Consider the following 19,773-nt stretch of genomic DNA (forward strand, 5'->3'; position numbering starts at 1 on the left):
TATATGCTATCATGAAATTATCAGTTATAGCTGGTGCGAATAGACATTCTGTTTTACAGGTCTAAGCAATACACTGGGTTTTCATACCTGCTACATATCACAAGGGAATCACCCCAGGCAAATAACAGCTTAGCAAGTTTATCTGTGTGTGCTAATAGCATTTCATTTGATGTCACAAGTGGCTTGAAAGGGCACTCTCACATCAAATAACATTCCACTACCAGATGACTACTATAACATGTCTTTATTCATTTGTACTGCTTTGATGTTCTAATCTAGTGCTATGTATAATTTGCTTTTTTACTTAAATAAAAAAACAAGGGATTTCATATTAAACATAGTGAGACGCTATTTTTTGATAATCAAAAAACCCATAAACTTACATACTGAAATACAAGCATTATATTGGCAGGATAATCAAACAAAACCTAGAAAAAATAAAAAATAATTAAATTTCATTACAATAGAATTCAATGAAAGATTCCCCCACCAATGACACTCATATTGACCAGTCTTATGATCAAAGTAAGATAAAAGTTCATATATACTTGACATTTTGCTACTTCCTATTGTGCTGATGACTAAAATACTAACTGTCATTTTATAAGACTACTGATATGTCACAGTGACATGTCAGAAGTTTTGATCGGTGGGGGTCTGGGTGCTGAACCCCCCATCAATCTCTGAAAGCTGTGTAGTGTCACTTCAAATGCAATGGGATCACTTTGTCTCCCCTTGGCTCTTCTCGGAGAGGCAGAGTCATCTGAAGACAGGTTTATAGAAGTCTGTGAGTCCGCCTTTAGCTAATCTTGTCTCTCTGAGTACAGCTGAAAAGTGTTCTAATTACAGTCTAAGGGACAATGTGCTCGGCTGAGCATTCTGGCCCTTTGTTTCAGCGATCGTTGGAGTTTGAGCACCTGGACCCCTAAATATCAAAACTTCTGACATGTCACTATGACATGTAAAAAGTTTTATGAAATTACATCTACTCTTTAACTTCTCGCTTAGGAACTTGATATCAGCTTCTGGGCCAAATCCTGACTGATGGCAACCCATTCTTGCCTAAGCAGTGCTTGGAGTTTATCACAATTTCTGTGTTTTTGTTTGTCCACATGTTTTTTGATGATTGACAACAGGTTTTCAATGGGATTGAGATCTGGGGAGTTTTCTGGCCATGTACCCAAAATTGCAACATTTTGTTCACTGCGCCACTTTTGCCTTGTGACATGGTGCTCCATCATGCTGGAAAAAGCATTGTTCACCACCAAATTGCTCCTGGATCATTGGGAGAAGTTGCTCTTGAAGGATGTTTAGATACCATTCTTTATTCATGAAAGTGTTCTTAGGAAAAATTGTGAGCCCACTCCCTTGGATAAAAAACAACCCCACACATGCATGGCCTCAGGATTCTTTACTGTTGGCATGACACAGGACTCATGGTAGCGCTCACCTTTTCTTCTGCGAACAATCATTTTTCCAGATGTCCTAAACAGTCGGAACGGGGCTTCATCAGAGAAACTAACTTTACCCCTGTCCTTTGCAGTCCAATTCCTGTATTTCCTGCAGAATGTTGGTCTGTCATTGATGTTTTTTTTTTGGAGAGAAGTGGTTTCTTTGCTGCCCTACTTTACACCAGACCAGCCTCCAAAAGCCTTTGCCTCACCGTGCATGCAGATGCACTGACACCAGCCTGCTGCCATTCCTGAGCAAGCTCTTCACCATTGTTGAACAGATCCCATAGCTTAATCCTCTTTAGGAGACACTCCTGCCACTTGCTGGACTTTCTTGGGCATCCTGAATCCTTCTTCACAGCAATTGAACCTCTCTTCTTAAAGGGAATGTGTTGCCAGAAAAACTTGTTTTTTTTTTTTTTTAATTAAGCATTTAGTGTGTGGGTGATTAAACATTGTTCAAATTTTTTTTATTTTTTTTCACGAGTCAGGAAATATTATAAATTAATTCTAATTTATAATATTTCCCATTTCTGGTCACTAGATGGAGCTATTCCCAAAATTGCAGCATTGCAAAATTGGGTAAAAAGCCCTCGCTCTAGTGAGCTCTCAGCATCCCCCCCTCCTTTATCCTGGCTAGTGCCGGGATAAACGAGGGGTTTGAACGGTGTAACCTCCTACACTGTGTGTCGCCATTTTTTGAGCTAACACACAGTGTAGTAGGTTTACATACAGTAGTAAACACACACAAACACGAACATACATTGAAATCTCTTACCTGCTCCTGCCGCCGCGGCTCCCTCCGGCCCATCCGCTCCGTCTGCTGCCGCTGGTCCAAGTGCACAAGTCCGGAAGCCGCGACCGGAAGTAGTAATATTACTGTCCGGCCGCGACTTCCGGTCCACAGGAAAATGGCGCCGGACGGCGCCAATTTCAAATTGGACTGTGCGGGAGCGGCGCATGCGCAGTTCCCACACAGACGCCGTACACACAAGTGAATGGGACGGGAGCCGTTCGCAGTCCCTATGGGACTGTGGCTGCCGTATTCCATGTCTGTATGTGTCGTTAATCGACACATACAGAAATGGAACAAAAAATGGCAGCCCCCATAGGGAAGAAAAAGTGTAAAAATAAGAAAAAGTAAAACACAAACACACAAATAAATATAAACGTTTTTAATAAAGCACTAACATCTTTAACATATAAAAAAATAATTTGTGATGACACTGTTCCTTTAAGGTTCTTCATGATCTGATAAATGGTTGATTTAGGGGAAATCTTACAAGCAGCAATGTCCTTGTCTGTAAAGCCCTTTTGATGCAAAGCAATGATGACTGCACGTGTTTCCTTGGAGGTAACTATGGTTAACAGAAGAAGACAATGATTTCAAGCACCATCCCCCTTTTAAAGCAACCAGTCTGCTCTTATAATTCAATCAGCATGACAGAGTAATATCAGCTTCCTTGTCCTCCTGAGCTAACGAGAAAATCACTGAAATTATGTTAGGTAATTTTGTGTCAGGGCAAAAAACACAGTGAAAATTGGGTTTTTATGATTAAGTTCATTTTCATGGCAAGGAATCACTTTGCAATTATTTGCAATTTATCTGATCACTCTTCATAACAATCTAGACTTAATGCAAATTGCCACTATAAAAATTGAAGCTGCAAACTTTGTGAAACTTTTGTTAAATTTTTTTGGCCGGGGCTGTACTTTAGGTAGAACCAAAGAAAACCATACAGCTGAAAATCTGTAAAGCTGGCATTAGACTTAATGATTATGATTAACAATCTGTTACTGATAATTGCTACATTTATGGTAATAAAACCGATCTGTTTGACCAATCGAAATTTGCCCCATTAGTTAGAAAGATCATTTTTCACTATTCAAAATGTAGATTTTTTTAAGAAAAGTTTGTGTGGTTTAAAGCAAATGCACAACATTTCCCATGATATGAATGATTTTCCATGGAAAAAATAAATTGCATTATGGAAAAAAGTTTTTTTGGGTGTAATGTTTTAGAGATGAAAAAAAAAAACTATTGAATAATAGTCAAATTTATATATCTATGGCCAGCTGCTCATAGGTTGAGGAATGTCCCAACTCCTGTTGACTTTTCTTAAAAATTACTGGCCTGTGCATGCTAAATGTATGGACAATGTGTAAATCAGCAAATTCCTGCAGAATAATAGATCACCGGTAATAAATTCTCCAGCAGTTTTTGTTTTTTTTACTGTTCACATGTCCCTAACTAGGAATTGCCAGGGGTTTAGCTATAGGGGGTACAAAAGTAGGAGTCACACCTGGAACCTGGTGCGTGATGGGTCCTAAAAGTCCCACTAAAACATAAGAAGACACCAGTATTAATAATGGTATATTGTAGGTACAGGGCCTGTGGGACCAAGGATCTTTACACGCTTCACCTCTGGACATTGCTATTCCTTTTTGGTGAAGCTGCCATACCAATTGCTCTTGTTCTTGAGAAAGATCTCAATGGTACACCTGTAAAAGGGAGAGATTTTAGCTCATCATCAGTTTAAAAGCTACAAATAACTCACGGTAACACTCGGTCAGGCGAAGCCAATAAGACTCTCAGAAAAAAACACTGCTCCTTCAACTTTTCTATTTACAGTCAATTTACAATCTAATCTGTTATCTACCCTACGCCCTAAAAAAGAAATATTGTTTTTAAGTAAAAGAGGCACACTGTTGACCAATCAACCCAGAAAATGCCCCTGGTTCAGCAAAACATTTGACCAGCCTGAAAATAAATGGCAGAATATCTTGCTCGACCCTGTGGGGACATCTTAAGTAATAAAAAGCAGGCAAATGTCAGAGAAAGCATAATTTTATCAAAACAAGATCATGTTGCACACTGACTAAGATGAATCACAGGTGTTTAACCTCAGATGTGCATTTGGAGAGAATGTTTAGTGCTTCAGCTTACTGCACACAGGATGGTGGCACTGACACCCACAGGTAAATAACAATAATTTTAATATAAAATGGGCCAGGATTGCTACAATGCTACCATGCTTGCAAAAATAAAAACAATTACAAAAAAATTTAATTTGTAACAAATTTGTCATAAAAATTTTCATTTTAAAGTGTGTGTACAGGGTTAGAAAAACGTGGCTGTTTTTTTTCCGGAAGCACTGCATCACCAGTCCATTGGTTGTTTCTGGTATTGCAGCTCAGCTCTATTGAAGTGAATAGGGATGAGCTGCAACACCACACACAACATGTGGACAAATGTGGCACTGTTTTTGAAGACTGCAGTCATGCTATTCTAATCCTGTACAATCCCTTTAAGTAGTTTTATGTGTGATGCAGCGATAATTTTCCGATAAAAAACAACACAGATGTGAACATAGCCTAAGTGTAGCCTTCATTATATGTAAAATGTTTAAAATAATTTTAGGGAATGCTGTTTCAGAGAAATACTGCAGATTTCACAGTGGATTGCGCCGTTTCAAATGCGAATGGTGAAATCTTTGGCAAATCCATGACAAAATCCACAAGTAACACATGCTTCCCTGGCAGAAAATCTATACTATACCTGGACGTACCGTACCCTTATTGGGACCGCCTTGCCTCTCTTACCTACATCTTTTTTTTAATTTTCTCACTCTCCCTTTACCATACCCGTTCCACTCTCCTTTGTTCTCCTCTTTCTTTTTTCTGTTCTTAACAGCTTTCAGAAAATAGAAAACTGCTGCCACTACCTAGAATATAGATTGATATATTTGCTTGCTTTTGAACAATGACAATTCCTGTTCCTATCACTGTTTTAATGTACAATGTCTATTGAGTGTACTGAAGTGTCATCTGATCTATGTCCTACTTTTGTTAAATAAAATAATTTATAAAAAGATTTAACTATTTTGAAAAAAGGATTTAATTTTACTACTAATTTTAATACTTTTTTTTTTTATTTATAACTTGTAATTCTCTCTTTTGCTAATCTTATTTTAATAGAGGTTCCTAATTTCCCTGCTAATCCCATCCAATGACATGTCTGAATAGTGTTATGTTTCAGAAGAAAAGATAATTTATGATATTGATAAAAGTTAAACATTAAATCTTGATCTGGTGATTATTCGATGTACTAGCCATGTAAGAAGCTTAACAATTACTTCTTTGACTGACTAGGTGGGATCCATAATTCTAAATAACAACTGCCTGAAGGGATAATTATAACACATTAGCACCTACATGCTTCGACAAGATTGACAAATGCAGTCTAACATCTGCTTAATATCACTCGTGAATTTTACAGATGCATACACACAAATATCATGGCTTGATTTTATTTAAAGTGGCATACATTGTTTAAAGAAATAAATGAATTTGACTTTTAAACATTGCACTATTTTTTAAAATTAAAATATGAACTTATTCAAACCCCCACAAAAAAATCTTTAAGAATCTAAATAAACATTATAACTTAATTATAATAAAACTGTGCACTATAAAAGTTTATTAGCCTAAAAAGGAAAAACAAACTTGGCTTCTAGGAACTGTGGCTGACTGTTGGTGTTGTGTTTTCTTACGCAGGCATTGTTTTCTATTCCATGAGGGTTTTGGTATTTTTTTTACATCAACAATGACGTAGACCGAAGCCGGAATTCCCATGGAAACCTAACGGACTTCATTCGTTTGATTTGAAGAATGGAATCCATGATGGTATTGTGAACACACAGACATTTAGACTATTTACGTGCAGAATGATCATATAGCCTTTCTGAATACAGCATTATGGCCTGGATGAATAAAAAAAACCCTGCAGAACAAGCAAAGTGCAATTCTGAAAAGATCGCAACACAAGTAATAAATAATTTAAACGCAAGATGATTTATGAGCCCTCCCTAGAATTAGAGTTATGAGAAGAAATTTGTAAGTTGGTTAACCTGTCTTTTTACTTCATATGATCTTCCCCCTCTTTAAATGGAATGTGTCATCAGAAAATGACATTATTTTTACATCTGGGGCGAAAAGAAGGGGCATTTAAAGTGGGGCTCTGTGTCTGCCTCACATTTTCATTGGGCTACTGTTTTCATAAGGCAGTAACCTTACTGAATAGCCCTTCTTTTCGCCCTTGGACTCTCTGATGAACCTTGGTTAGTGCTAGATGCTCGGGACTTTTTTAGTGTGATGAGGTTCTTTTTCCTATCAATGACAGGAGTTAGAGGATAGCTTATAAAAAGGGCATAACAGGGAATAGTGACGACCCTCCTCCCTCCACAGGCAGGACATCTAAGTGACCCTTCAACCGTGGGGCTTAACACATGCAGAACCGGTAAGATTGTTCTGTATTTTTCATACAGTCGACTGATGTGTAATGCATAATACACTATACATTAATTTTTAACTGTGATGCAAAAGTGTGTACTAATCGCCTTTTAGTAAAGTGGGGCGATATGTAATCCTTACCCCCCCCCCACTGTTTCTTGCATATCTTTGTGTGTATTGTTTGACTACACCTTGTTTGGTATCTACTTTTTGCGACTATGCTATTAAAAGTTAAGTTTTAACTAAAATACATTCACCCGCTTGATACTATGTTTCTTAGGCCCACCATAAAAATGTATTTCAAATACGCACCCTCCATCTATACATAACGTGCACTTCCACTTTTAATTGCATTATAAACTTTGTTGCTTGTTATCATTGCACACACAGGACCTACAGTATAATCAATAATGTCTAATAGGTTGTTTGTCAATTAACCCATAAGAAATAAAACCTTGTGGCAAGTTATTTACTACAATATAGGCACCAAATGAGGTTGTCGTTTGTTAGGCCTTTAACATCCATTACTAAGTACCAGAGGATCCTCCTGTAGACAAGTTTGACCCTAATTCTACATGTACATAAAGTTCTGCAAATTGTTTTCTGCTGTCTTTCTGTCATACAAGCTAAACTTGAGCCTTTCCTTGTCTAATGAAAAGACACATTATTATGTTTGCTCACCTGAGATGGCTGAAAATCGCAGTGCAGGCTAGACTAGGGTGCGAAGTCTGAGGGGATACTTCATTTTCACCCTTTAGGGTATGTGCACACACACTAATTACATCCGTAATTGACGGACGTATTTCGGCCGCAAGTCCCGGACCGAACACAGTGCAGGGAGCCGGGCTCCTAGCATCATAGTTATGTACGATGCTAGGAGTCCCTGCCTCTCTGCAGGACAACTGTCCCGTACTGTAATCATGTTTTCAGTACGGGACAGCAGTTACACGGAGTAGCAGGGACTCCTAGCATCGTACATAAGTATGATGCTAGGAGCCCGGCTCCCTGCACTGTGGTCGGTCCGGGACTTGAGGCCGAAATACGTCCGTCAATTACGGACGTAATTAGTGTGTGTGCACATACCCTTAACCTCCATACGGAGATGTGGATTTTCCTGCAGGGAATTCCCAGGTCGCAGTTCCCAGAATAGTCAGCGACTAGCAGCAGGCAAGTAGAGCAAACACACGGATGGAGGGTAGAACGGTACAGTCAATAGGAGTAGTACTACAAGTGCCAGAAGTAGAATCAAAGAATTCAGAGGACAAAATCAGGTGAAAGACTACAAGTTCCAGGCATGGTATTCAAAGAGTAATGCAGTCAGGGATAGCCAGAGATCCGAAGCAGGGATAAGACTACAGGTTCCACTGAGACAAACCAGAGGATTATGCAGGAGTGCGGATAGAAACAGAGCCCGGTTCAAAACCAAGTAGAGCTGAACTGAGTACTGATTTCAAATACAGACACCTAAAAAATGGCAAATAAAGGAGCACACTAAAGATTCATATAGAGTGCACACAGCATCAAGATTGGCCAGGTTCTCATGGACTCTGATTTGCTGAGTGCACATGTGTTCCGATTGGCCATACAGCTGTGCATGCTGTTTAAACAAGTGACCATTCGAGTTGGGCACGCAACTCCAGACATCCACACCAGCCCCGCCATGACACTCACAGTGACGGCTACCGGCAGAGGATGATAGTGCTGATGAGAACTTTACACATACAGTGGAGGAAATAAGTATTTGATCCCGTGCTGATTTTGTAAGTTTGCCCACTGTCAAAGTCATGAACAGTCTAGAATTTTTAGGCTAGGTTAATTTTACCAGTGAGAGATAGATTATATTAAAAAAAAACAGAAAATCACATAGCCAAAATTATATATATTTATTTGCATTGTGCACAGAGAAATAAGTATTTGATCCCCTACCAACCATTAAGAGTTCAGCCTCCTCCAGACCAGTTACACGCTCCAAATCAACTTGGTGCCTGCATTAAAGACAGCTGTCTCACCTGTATAAAAGACTCCTGTCCACAGACTCAATTAATCAGTCTGACTCTAACCTCTACAACATGGGCAAGACCAAAGAGCTTTCTAAGGATGTCAGGGACAAGACCATAGACCTGCACAAGGCTGGAATGTGCTACAAAACCATAAGTAAGACGCTGGGTGAGAAGGAGACAACTGTTGGTGCAATAGTAAGAAAATGGAAGACATACAAAATGACTGTCAATCGACATTGATCTGGGGCTCCATGCAAAATCTCACCTCGTGGGGTATCCTTGATCCTGAGGAAGGTGAGAGCTCAGCCGAAAACTACACGGGGGGAACTTGTTAATGATCTCAAGGCAGCTGGGACCACAGTCACCAAGAAAACCATTGGTAACACATTACCCCGTAATGGATTAAAATCCTGCAGTGCCCGCAAGGTCCCCCTACTCAAGAAGGCACATGTACAGGCCCATCTGAAGTTTGCAAATGAACATCTGGATGATTCTGAGAGTGATTGGGAGAAGGTGCTGTGGTCAGATGAGACTAAAATTGAGCTCTTTGGCATTAACTCAACTCGCCGTGTTTGGAGGAAGAGAAATGCTGCCTATGACCCAAAGAACACCGTCCCCACTGTCAAGCATGGAGGTGGAAACATTATGTTTTGGGGGTGTTTCTCTGCTAAGGGCACAGGACTACTTCACCGCATCAATGGGAGAATGGATGGAGCCATGTACCGTCAAATCCTGAGTGACAACCTCCTTCCCTCCACCAGGACATTAAAAATGGCTCGTGGCTGGGTCTTCCAGCACGACAATGACCCGAAACATACAGCCAAGGCAACAAAGGAGTGGCTTAAAAAAGAAGCACATTAAGGTCATGGAGTGGCCTAGCCAGTCTCCAGACCTTAATCCCATCGAAAACTTATGGAGGGAGCTGAAGATCCGAGTTGCCAAGCGACAGCCTCGAAATCTTAATGATTTACACATGATCTGCAAAGAGGAGTGGGCCAAAATTCCATCTAACATGTGTGCAAACCTCATCATCAACTACAAAAAACGTCTGACTGCTGTGCTTGCCAACAAGGGTTTGCCACCAAGTATTAAGTCTTGTTTGCAAAAGGGATCAAATACTTATTTCTCTGTGCACAATGCAAATAAATATATATAATTTTGACAATGTGATTTTCTGTTTTTTTTTTAAATATAATCTATCTCTCACTGGTAAAATTAACCATGCCTAAAAATTCTAGACTGTTCATGTCTTTGACAGTGGGCAAACTTACAAAATCAGCAAGGGATCAAATACTTATTTCCTTCACTGTATGTAATATAATAATACAGGAAGTTTAGCCTTGTCTTTATAATATTAAAAAGAAAAGTTTCCCGTATTCTGACACTGAATGTGATTCACATCATTATTTAGTAAATTACTGTAATTTTTTGCAAATCTTTAACCTGTTATTCAATATTGCACATGTTGATGGTTTTTTTTCTTTATAAACCATATTACAATCTAAATTTCATTTATAGCTTGTGCTTGACAACCTCCTGCCTAAATAAGAAAAAAAAAATCTTACTAAACTATAGAACCGTGTAAATAACTGTCAGCAACATCAATAGTGTTCAATCACAATGCTTGGAAATCAAAATGATTACATTGTGCATGGCTTTCTAAGAAACAGCAAAGGTCTACTGGCTTAATAGTTTTAAGGCCTATAGCTTTTCTATGCACTGTCCAGGAAGGTCAATGTTGTGACAGCAAACACAAGTTGATGATTATATAGTCGTGTACAACCTTGTGCAAGTATCTTCATTTTTTTTCTGTAGCACATATGAGCAAATTGCCCATCATATAAATTGACAGATCTAATATTGCTGTCACTGTTCTCCTGTCATTCATTTTCAGCTGCAATCGCTGTTGCATAATGTACAATGAACAGTAGAGCTTTCCTTTCTGCTAGGGGTATAGCTCATTCCCAGCAAACTGCATGATGAAGTACCAATGCCTACCTTTAGTGTTAGCAGCTGTGTATTTATCTATGTGCCAATAGCAAAGGAATACATGTATAAGGCTGAGTTTTTTTGTGTTGCGGTTTTAAAATGCAATTTTTTGTTTTGGTTGATAAAGTCTCATTCAAAGACACAGGAATGTATCTACCAAAAAAGAAAAAAACAACAACGTTAAAAACGCAAGAAAGAAACACAATGGGAGCCAAGTCTAAATTATGAATAACACCATGTTCTGGCATCTTGTATTGTCGTGGAAGTCAATGGCTCAAAATATATTAGACTGAAATTTAGACGAGTCCAACAGACTCTCAGGCCAGGCACTTTATCCAGCATCCTAATCAGGATATTTCATACCGATATATATCGAGAGAGGAGAAGAAAACACACAGACGCTGCTGATATGCTCAAAATACTCCTCTGGAGGTTTATTTCCAAACTCAAACTATAATACTATCATTCAGAAGGGGTGTAGGCTTGAGGTTAACCAATCAGAGACAATGTGACAATAAGTCTTATTCAGCCAATTACAGACATACGATACATTCCAGATACATCATTATAATTCTTCACACATCAGGTTTGCAGGTGGCCTTATCTCTCTTGGCTAGAATGTTCCTGTAAGATGGGGGAGGTATTCCCACAAGCATATTTGCCACCCTGCCATCTCACTCCCTGTGCCTTTAATGCAAGCTTCGTATGGGAGCCAAGGTCAAAGATAAAACATACGAAATCAACATTACTGACGTTAAAGGAACAATGTCTTTCTTATTCACTACAAAAGAACCAAGATGGGAACTCCAGACAAGATGGCTGCTGCACGAAACAAAATCATTTAAACATTATTATAATCACTTTCACATAATACATATCTTAGTAATTCGGCATCCTGCTTGATAATTCATAATGTAATTTCATACAGAGAATATAACCAAATAAACCATCCTTCACAGTATACAGTGAGATTTATTGTGGATAAAATGATTTTGCCTTCCAATATAGGGTAGCAAGTTGTATTGTATTATTTTTGTGTATATATTTTTTCCTCTATTGGTTACTATTTCCATACATAGTAAGAGATAAACTACACAATGCCAATAATACTACTCGTCATAAAGACTTTAGTCCAGAGGGTAATTGTCATCATTGTTATATTCATCATTTTGTCACTGGTCCATTGAATATAATGGGAGAATTTCTTCAACTATTTTTCTCATAAATTCGCCAAAAGCCAATCTTAAAACTATCCTGATTGGTGACAAGTCACCATAATGCAAATCAAGTGAAAATTGGGTCAGTTCTAGCCTGGAGTTTGAACTTTACTTCATACAGAATATTGTTATTTTATGAGTTTATTAGGGATTATGATGGACTTGTTGTGGTAATGGTCTGAAATTGTGGTAAGGTGGTCATTGCGATAGGTTTGGTCAGTGGATAAGATTAATAAGGCCTAGATAAGGATGAACAAGGAGGTGGCTAGAGTTGTGGCATGGAATAGAGGAGTAGAGGTGAGATATCATGACCTGGAGGTTATTACTGAGAATTTTTGGAGAGAGGATGGTGCACATCTATTTGTGATAGCTCTGCATTTGTGGGCTCTGGCGCTCCAGGAGGGTGTTGAAAAGGCCTCTTAGTTGTGGAGAAACTCACACTTGAGAGGTGTCTCAAGTGCGAGTTTGTGGCATGAGAGATGTGTTCATGTGAAGGATCACGACGAGGAAAGTGGCCAAGAGATGCATATAAGAGTGGATTTGGATCCTCTGGGGTGAATTCAAAGGGTAGTGGAGTTAAATGTGTTTCAAACCCATGGTATTCAGGTGCCCTTGAGTCAGGGATTACGGCTGAGGGTAAGAGGTTGGACTGACTGAAGTGTGATGGGCACCCTCACAATGACTGCATCTCTTGTTAAATTTTACTTATTTATGCACTTTAATTACGTGAATATTGCATGTTTTATTTATATGTTATTTATATTATATATATATTGTAATAAAGTGCTGCTATGGCTGTTTAACTCATGTCAAACCGCATAGTATCTTTTTTTTGTGTAGTTTGATATCAGTGTCATGATTCATATACTATGATATGCTCTACTGGTCATGGTAAGGTTGTGAATCATGTGATAAAACATAACGCATAGCATGGCCCTTCTCACAACTCATTGCGGTTTTTGCCAATTCCAGACAATACCAGTGTCTTGTTGAAGGAGTCTCAATCAGCCGCTATCTATCTGTTTGTGTAGCCTCACAGGAGCTGTTTTCTCTGCCTCTACTTGGTTCCAGTCTCCTACAGCTCTGTCTCATCTGCCTTGAAGGCTTTGTAGGAGAGGTAGTGATCAGCTACTACTACTGTCACTGTGTCTAAGAGACAGCATCCGCACAATCTGTGTGTGCCCTCACCAGTATTTGTCCTGCAGAAGATACTTGTGGGACTCTTCTGTTATCAGGGGAGGTTTTTCTAATTTCCTCATTTTGGATGCGGATGAACAGTGGTGCCTTAAAGAGTGCAGTAGACATACATCAGCGTGGGCCTGTAATGTGCATTAATGGTATCCCCAAGTATTAAAGGGGACTTTACATTCTTTCACTGTATTTTGGGCCTATCGTGGCATTATAATTATGCTGGGACATACATAGCACTATGACTTTAACAATGTGCTGTCATTTCCATTATCTGCTGTTTTTTTCCCCTAGGTGGCACTGCGGAGGAGGAGTGGTCAGACCAGCCACTTTGTTATGTGTTTGTGAAATTGTGGCTATCCGGCCTATTTTATTTATGTTGCACTGTAACGTTAATGTTATTTGCAGGTATGGCAACGGATGGTTGGCTTGCTTGCTTCTAGAACTGTAGGCGTCAGCATGTGCGGCCCAGGCACCATTTTAGCTGTGTTTTGCCGCTCCATAACAGGGTGATGAAGTGCAGCATGGTTATGCTGCATCATCATTCTGGGGGCGGCACATTACGCATAAAATCCCGGTGAGCCCGCCAAATGCTGCTCAATGTTAGGTGGAAGTTGGAGTGTCCTGGGCTTGGGCTGTTTAGAGAGAGAGCTGCTGCAGAGTGCTGTAGGAAGGAGAAGCTGCTTATAGCAACAGCATCATCAGGCCTGTAGCAGAGGTTCTGGAGCAAGCTGTAGGTGGTAGGAAGGAGTCTACCCAGTGTTTGTGTGTGTTTTCGATCATGTAAGTAGTGTTGGATACTGGCAAAACCTGCCCACGAACAGCAAGTGAGCAGCTAGACATTTTGAGGCCTAATATAATGGTGGTTTCTCTTGGCTCAAATACCCACAAAATCTCTCTCAGACCGGAGCAGGCAAAACTAAATTGGGTATGATCTAACAAATACCCTAAATAACAAATAGAAAGTACAGTGAAGTTTACCGCTCAGGCGGCACTGGTAACAGTCCAATATCATTCAGTATGGGCTCTCTCCCAGAAAAATGCAGTGGACAGTCCGCAATCCAATGAGGGTGTGGATGGTAATTCTTATCCTTGTAGTTCCACCAAGCTCCTTATCGTCTCCCTCCACATTCAAAGAACTCCTGGTAGGAAAAGGATCTTATGTCTCTAATAGATGGAAAAAGGAAGACACATAGTGCAACACCCTCTGCAAAAAGATTGCTCCACGCCAAGTTTAATCCATACTCACAGAAGTAACAAGAAATAAAAGCATCAAGGTAAGTAAAAATCTTTAAAATTTCTAGGCGGCACGCCAAACACTCTCGCACGACCCTGGGTTTCGCCCTTCCGGCTTCCCCAGAGGAATGTGTCTTCCTTTTTCCATCTATTAGAGACATAAGATCCTTTTCCTACCAGGAGTTCTTTGAATGTGGAGGGAGACGATAAGGAGCTTGGTGGAACTACAAGGATAACAATTACCATCCACACCCTCATTGGATTGCGGACTGTCCACTGCATTTTTCTGGGAGAGAGCCCATACTGAATGATATTGGACTGTTACCAGTGCATTTTGAGGCCTACTAGGCCTGAATTGCCAGACCAACTCCTGCATCAGGAAGGGGAGCCATTGGTCTTGTCTGCAACAGTTAACAGCGAGCCAGCCATCCTACTCTTGCCTGAGTCATTGGGAAGATCTAAAGACACTGTGTGGCCATGTGTACCATTGGTGCCGGACTGAAAATAAAGTTACGTAAAGTTTGCAACCAATCTCCTGCTATTCCAGTTTTCTCAGCTCCAGTTAACCCCTTAATGACCGGGCCATTTTGCACGTTAATGACCAAGGATTATTTTTTGCTTTTCGCATTCCAAGAGTCGTAACTGTTTTTGTATTCCGTCTATATAGCCGTATAAGGGCTTGTTTTTTGCGGGACGAGTTGTATTTTGTAATTGTACCATTTTTAGATGCTTATAATATATTGATTAACTTTTATTAACTTTATTTTAGGAGAGAATTGAAAATAAGCAGCTATTCCAGCATTGATTTTCACGTTACAAATTTACGCCGTTTACTATGCAGCGTAAATAACATGTTAACTTTATTCTATGGGTGGGCACAATTACGGGGATACCAAATATGTAGAGGTTTTATATGTTTTTCCTACGTTTGCACAATAAAAAGCCTTTTAGAAAAAAATTACTTGTTTTTGCATCGCCGCATTCCAAGAGCCGTAACGTTTTTATTTTTCCGTCGATGTGGTCGTATGTGGGCTTGATTTTTGCGGGCCAATGTGTAATTTTCATTAGTACTATTGTGGGGTACATAGGACTTATAGATTAATTTTTATTTAATTTTTTATGGGGGAAATGGGAGAAAAGAGAGAATTTTTTTGTACGCCGTTCATGCGGCGGTTTAATTAATGTGTTCATTTTATTGTTCAAGTCGTTATGATCGTGGGGATACCATATATGTGTATGTGTGATTTGTTTTGACACTTTTACTAAATAAAACCACTTTTTTGGCAAAAAAAGGTGTTTTATTTGATTTTCACTGTAATTATTTTTTTATTTTTTTTCACCAACTTTATTTAACTGATTGACATTTTTTTTTTAGTCCCACCAGGGGACTTCACTATGCGATCTGCTGATCGCATATATAATGCTTTGATATTATACCAAAGCATTATACCCGGTCTATACGATACCCGGTCTATAAAGGAACTCTCTTTATTGGAATAGCCAACCACCTATCTTTCAAAACCACTATTGCCTTCTGGGCTTCTCTGTGGTTCCGGCTCTGCTGCTCTGCTCTACTAGTACGGACTTTGGAAAATATACTAGTCTGTAACCAAAGAAATTGACAGCACACCTGGTTGCTAATAACAACATGTTGACCCACTTTCTGGAAGCCACAATCATTGGCGATAAGTATCCAAACTAATTTGTGTTGTTGAACAAAATTTGTTGGCTATAACCTGTATGCCTTTTATGCAAACACCTGCATCCTTTATCTCACTCTTTCTATGGTGGGATTCATATTCAATATATTGTCTGCATTCTCTCATTGCACCCATATAGCTAGATCCATAGTTTATATGCATGAATATACTTATGTGGTGTACGAACCAGCTACACCCATTTATTGTGTCCACAGCTGATAGTTAAAATATATCGACTAACAAAACGCATAGTCTGCACACTGCTCTTCACTGAACGGGTCTATTATCAGCTTATCATATTTCAACCTTTTTTGATGTTATATACCTCTGAATTATCATTGAGGAACTATATGAGCTATTACTGGTAACCCGGCCGGGCTTGTGATGTTTATTCTTGTTTGTTTCTTGTATGTATTATCATTTTGTGTTCAATTGTCTACATTGAAATAAGGTCACACTTCGTGCAACTCTCTGTTTTTGAAATTTATTGATAATAAATTTTGATATTTTTTATATATTGTGGAGCCGAGTGCCCATTTTCCAGTGGTCCTTTTTTCATATCCCCTTCCCTGCCTCTCCCCACTTCCCTTCCCCCCCCTTCCTGTAAATAAAATATACTTTAGTAGTTGGGTTAAAATGGATGTGAAAAGGATATGGACTATATTTCTTAAGCCAATGGGAAACTATGGTTAAATTCTAAGTTTTGTAAGTTGGCGTAAAATCATTACTGGATTATCTATAGGTTGTGAGTGCAGAGAGCAGTGCAGGTCATAAACAGTAACATGAACAGTTTTAGGAGAAAGGGCCCGATTTTGATTTCCGCATTGGGTCTCTTTCCTGTATGTTTACCCTTGGTGCACTGAAAAGTATAACTTTTCTGTTTTGAAGATGTCTTTTGGAAATTGTTTAAAGCTAATCACTGTATTTTATGTTTGCAGTTTAAAGGAGGATGTTTAGTTTAGACATTTACAGGTTCTTGAAAACATTGCTGAAATCTAAATATATTTGACTTTATTTTTTTCACATGCTTACTACTTTTCCCACAAATAACAGTGAACCAATCTTGAATGCTTGCACAACATCCTATGCAAACTCTACATTGGCATTTTCATTTTTAGACCATAACCTCCTGAGATTTCATTTAAATTATATATTTTTATGAATGTTAGCAATTTGCTTAATGGCCCTTTAAGCCTAACAATTCTATTTTTCTCTAATAAAGGTGCTTGCTGATATCTAGTCCAGCCCAGGCATGAGTATAATGGAGTCACTCTATGCATAAATATATTGTCCTAAAATACTTGAAATTTGTGTCTACATGGGGATGTGGGACTAGTAAAGCAGGTATATAAATGACTAAATAGAACCTAAAATGATTTCTGAAAAATAAATATCACTAATTATGGCTTTAGGTTTTGGCATTCACATACAAAGCTGCATATATCTGATCACATGCAGCTTTCTGGACTATTAATGGTTTTTTTTGTGTTTCATTTCAGTAGAATTGTAGAATAGAATCTGATATTCTGAATAATCTATATGTTTTTGGGTTGCTAAGTGACATATTAAACCTTCAAAATACAGTATGTAGTTTAATTATTACTGGGTCCTGATGATATCCAGTTCCAGGACGTAGTGTGCGGTGGTGCACACAACGTTGTGATACTGCCGGCGTGAGGACCCTGTGTGCAGTCGCACTGGGAGCTATAGAGGACCTGACAGCAAAGAGGGTTAGCATATGCAGGCTTTTGGTCTGAGGGTCAAAATATATCCGTGTCTGGTAGGGGGGTCTGATTTATTTAGGGGTCTGGCCTGTTGTCTGATTCATTTAGGGGTCAGGTCAGGGGTCTGAATTAATTTAGGGGTCTGGTCTGAGGTCTCAATTATTTAAGGGTCTGTTCTATAAAGAGTGAGGACTGTCTGCAGAAGTGAGGGCCCAGGGATGTCTGGGCAGCAAAGTCTGGAGTCTTCGGGAGAAGTCCAAAATAGCAGTGTGGGCCGGTTCAAGAAAAGTAAAGTGAAGGACTTTGAGAAGACCTGTAAGTCACTGGATTTTGATCAGGTGCTTGAGTTTGGCATATTGCGGATCAAATAGGCAGATTGCTGGGTGAGGCAGGGGAAGACCCAGCTGTCATGGTACACATCGGTACCAATGACAAAGTCAGTGGGAGATTGAAGGTCCTTAAAAATGATTTTAGGGAACTTGGAGAGAAGCTAAAGTCCAGGACCTCCAAGGTAGTGTTTTCAGAAATACTGCCAGTGCCACGAGCGTCACTAGAAAGACAGCGGGAGATTAGGAAGTTAAATAAGTGGCTTAGAACCTGGTGTAGGAAGGCAGGGTTTGGGTTCATGGAGAACTTGACTAACTTCTCTGTCGGTTACGGGCTCAATGGTGGGAACAGCCTGCATCTAAATGGGGAGAGTGCAGCTATGCTGGGGGAAAGGCTGGTTAGATGGCTGGAGGAGCTTTTAAACTAGGATCTGGTGGAGGGAGCGTGGGGATAGAGTTAGGGAGAGTACATAGGGAGTGGGATACAGCAGGGTTTAATGGGGATTTAGTCGGGGCTGAAGTTAGCAAGCCAAGTAGGGAGGTAACTAGGACTAAATACAGACCTAAGAATAATAAAGCTGTCGGTAAGATCAAATTTATGCTGGCGAATGCAAGAAGTCTTGCACGTAAAATGGACAAGCTGGAGATTCAAATGACCGACATGGATTATAATGCAGTGGTTATAACAGAAACCTGGCTAGATGAAAGCCATGACTGGGTAACAAACGTGGGGGGCTACACCGTATTCAGATGGGATAGAAAAGATAAAAAAAAGTTGGAGGGGTTTGTCGGTTTGTAAAATCCAGCCTGATACCAGTGGTGAATAAATGCATTGGGGAGGCTGTGACAGTGTGGAGTCATTATGGGTAAATATTCATGGAGCGGTTGATAACGGTAAACTACTAATTGGAGTTTGTTATAACCCACCGAACATAGCGGAATAGGCTGAGGAGAAAATGCTGCAACAAATACAAAAGCCAGCAAATAATATATAGGCCATAAATATAAGACATAGACGCTGCTGCATGTGCTAAAAGCTGTACATTTTTATAAGCAATTCAAGACAATTATTTCGCTCAGTTGGTTGATAAACCAACCAGAGGTGATAATGTGCAGGATCTAGTCTAATCTAATAGACCAGACACAATATCAGATGTGGAGGTCCGGGAGCACTTGGGCAATAGTGACCACAATATGGTAAGTTTTAATATAATTTTCAATAAAACAATACGAAGGGGAACAACAAAAACCTAGAATTTTAGGAAAGCAAAATTCAATCGACTGAGGAAAGTACTTAGTCTTGTTGACTGGGATCATGTAATGGTAAATAGGGATACTGGAGCTAAATTGGGAGTTTTAAAAGATATATTACATAATTCGTGTAGTAAATTTATACCCTCTGGTAACAAAATGTGTAGAAATAAAAGGAGACCAATTATTACTAAATATAATAAGACAAAAACCATTCAAAACATTGAAGACTGAGGGTTCAGCAAAAGCATTTCACACTTACAAAGTTCTCAATAGGAAATGAAAAAATGAAATCAAGTTAGCAAAGTTATTTACAGAAAAACTATTTGCTAACAACATTAAAATTAATCCCAATTTTTTTTATAAATATATTAATGGCAAAAAGAAAAAAATCTGATA

The sequence above is a fragment of the Rhinoderma darwinii genome, chromosome 2, assembly GCF_050947455.1.
Source record: "Rhinoderma darwinii isolate aRhiDar2 chromosome 2, aRhiDar2.hap1, whole genome shotgun sequence".
In the NCBI taxonomy this organism is placed as follows: domain Eukaryota; kingdom Metazoa; phylum Chordata; class Amphibia; order Anura; family Rhinodermatidae; genus Rhinoderma; species Rhinoderma darwinii.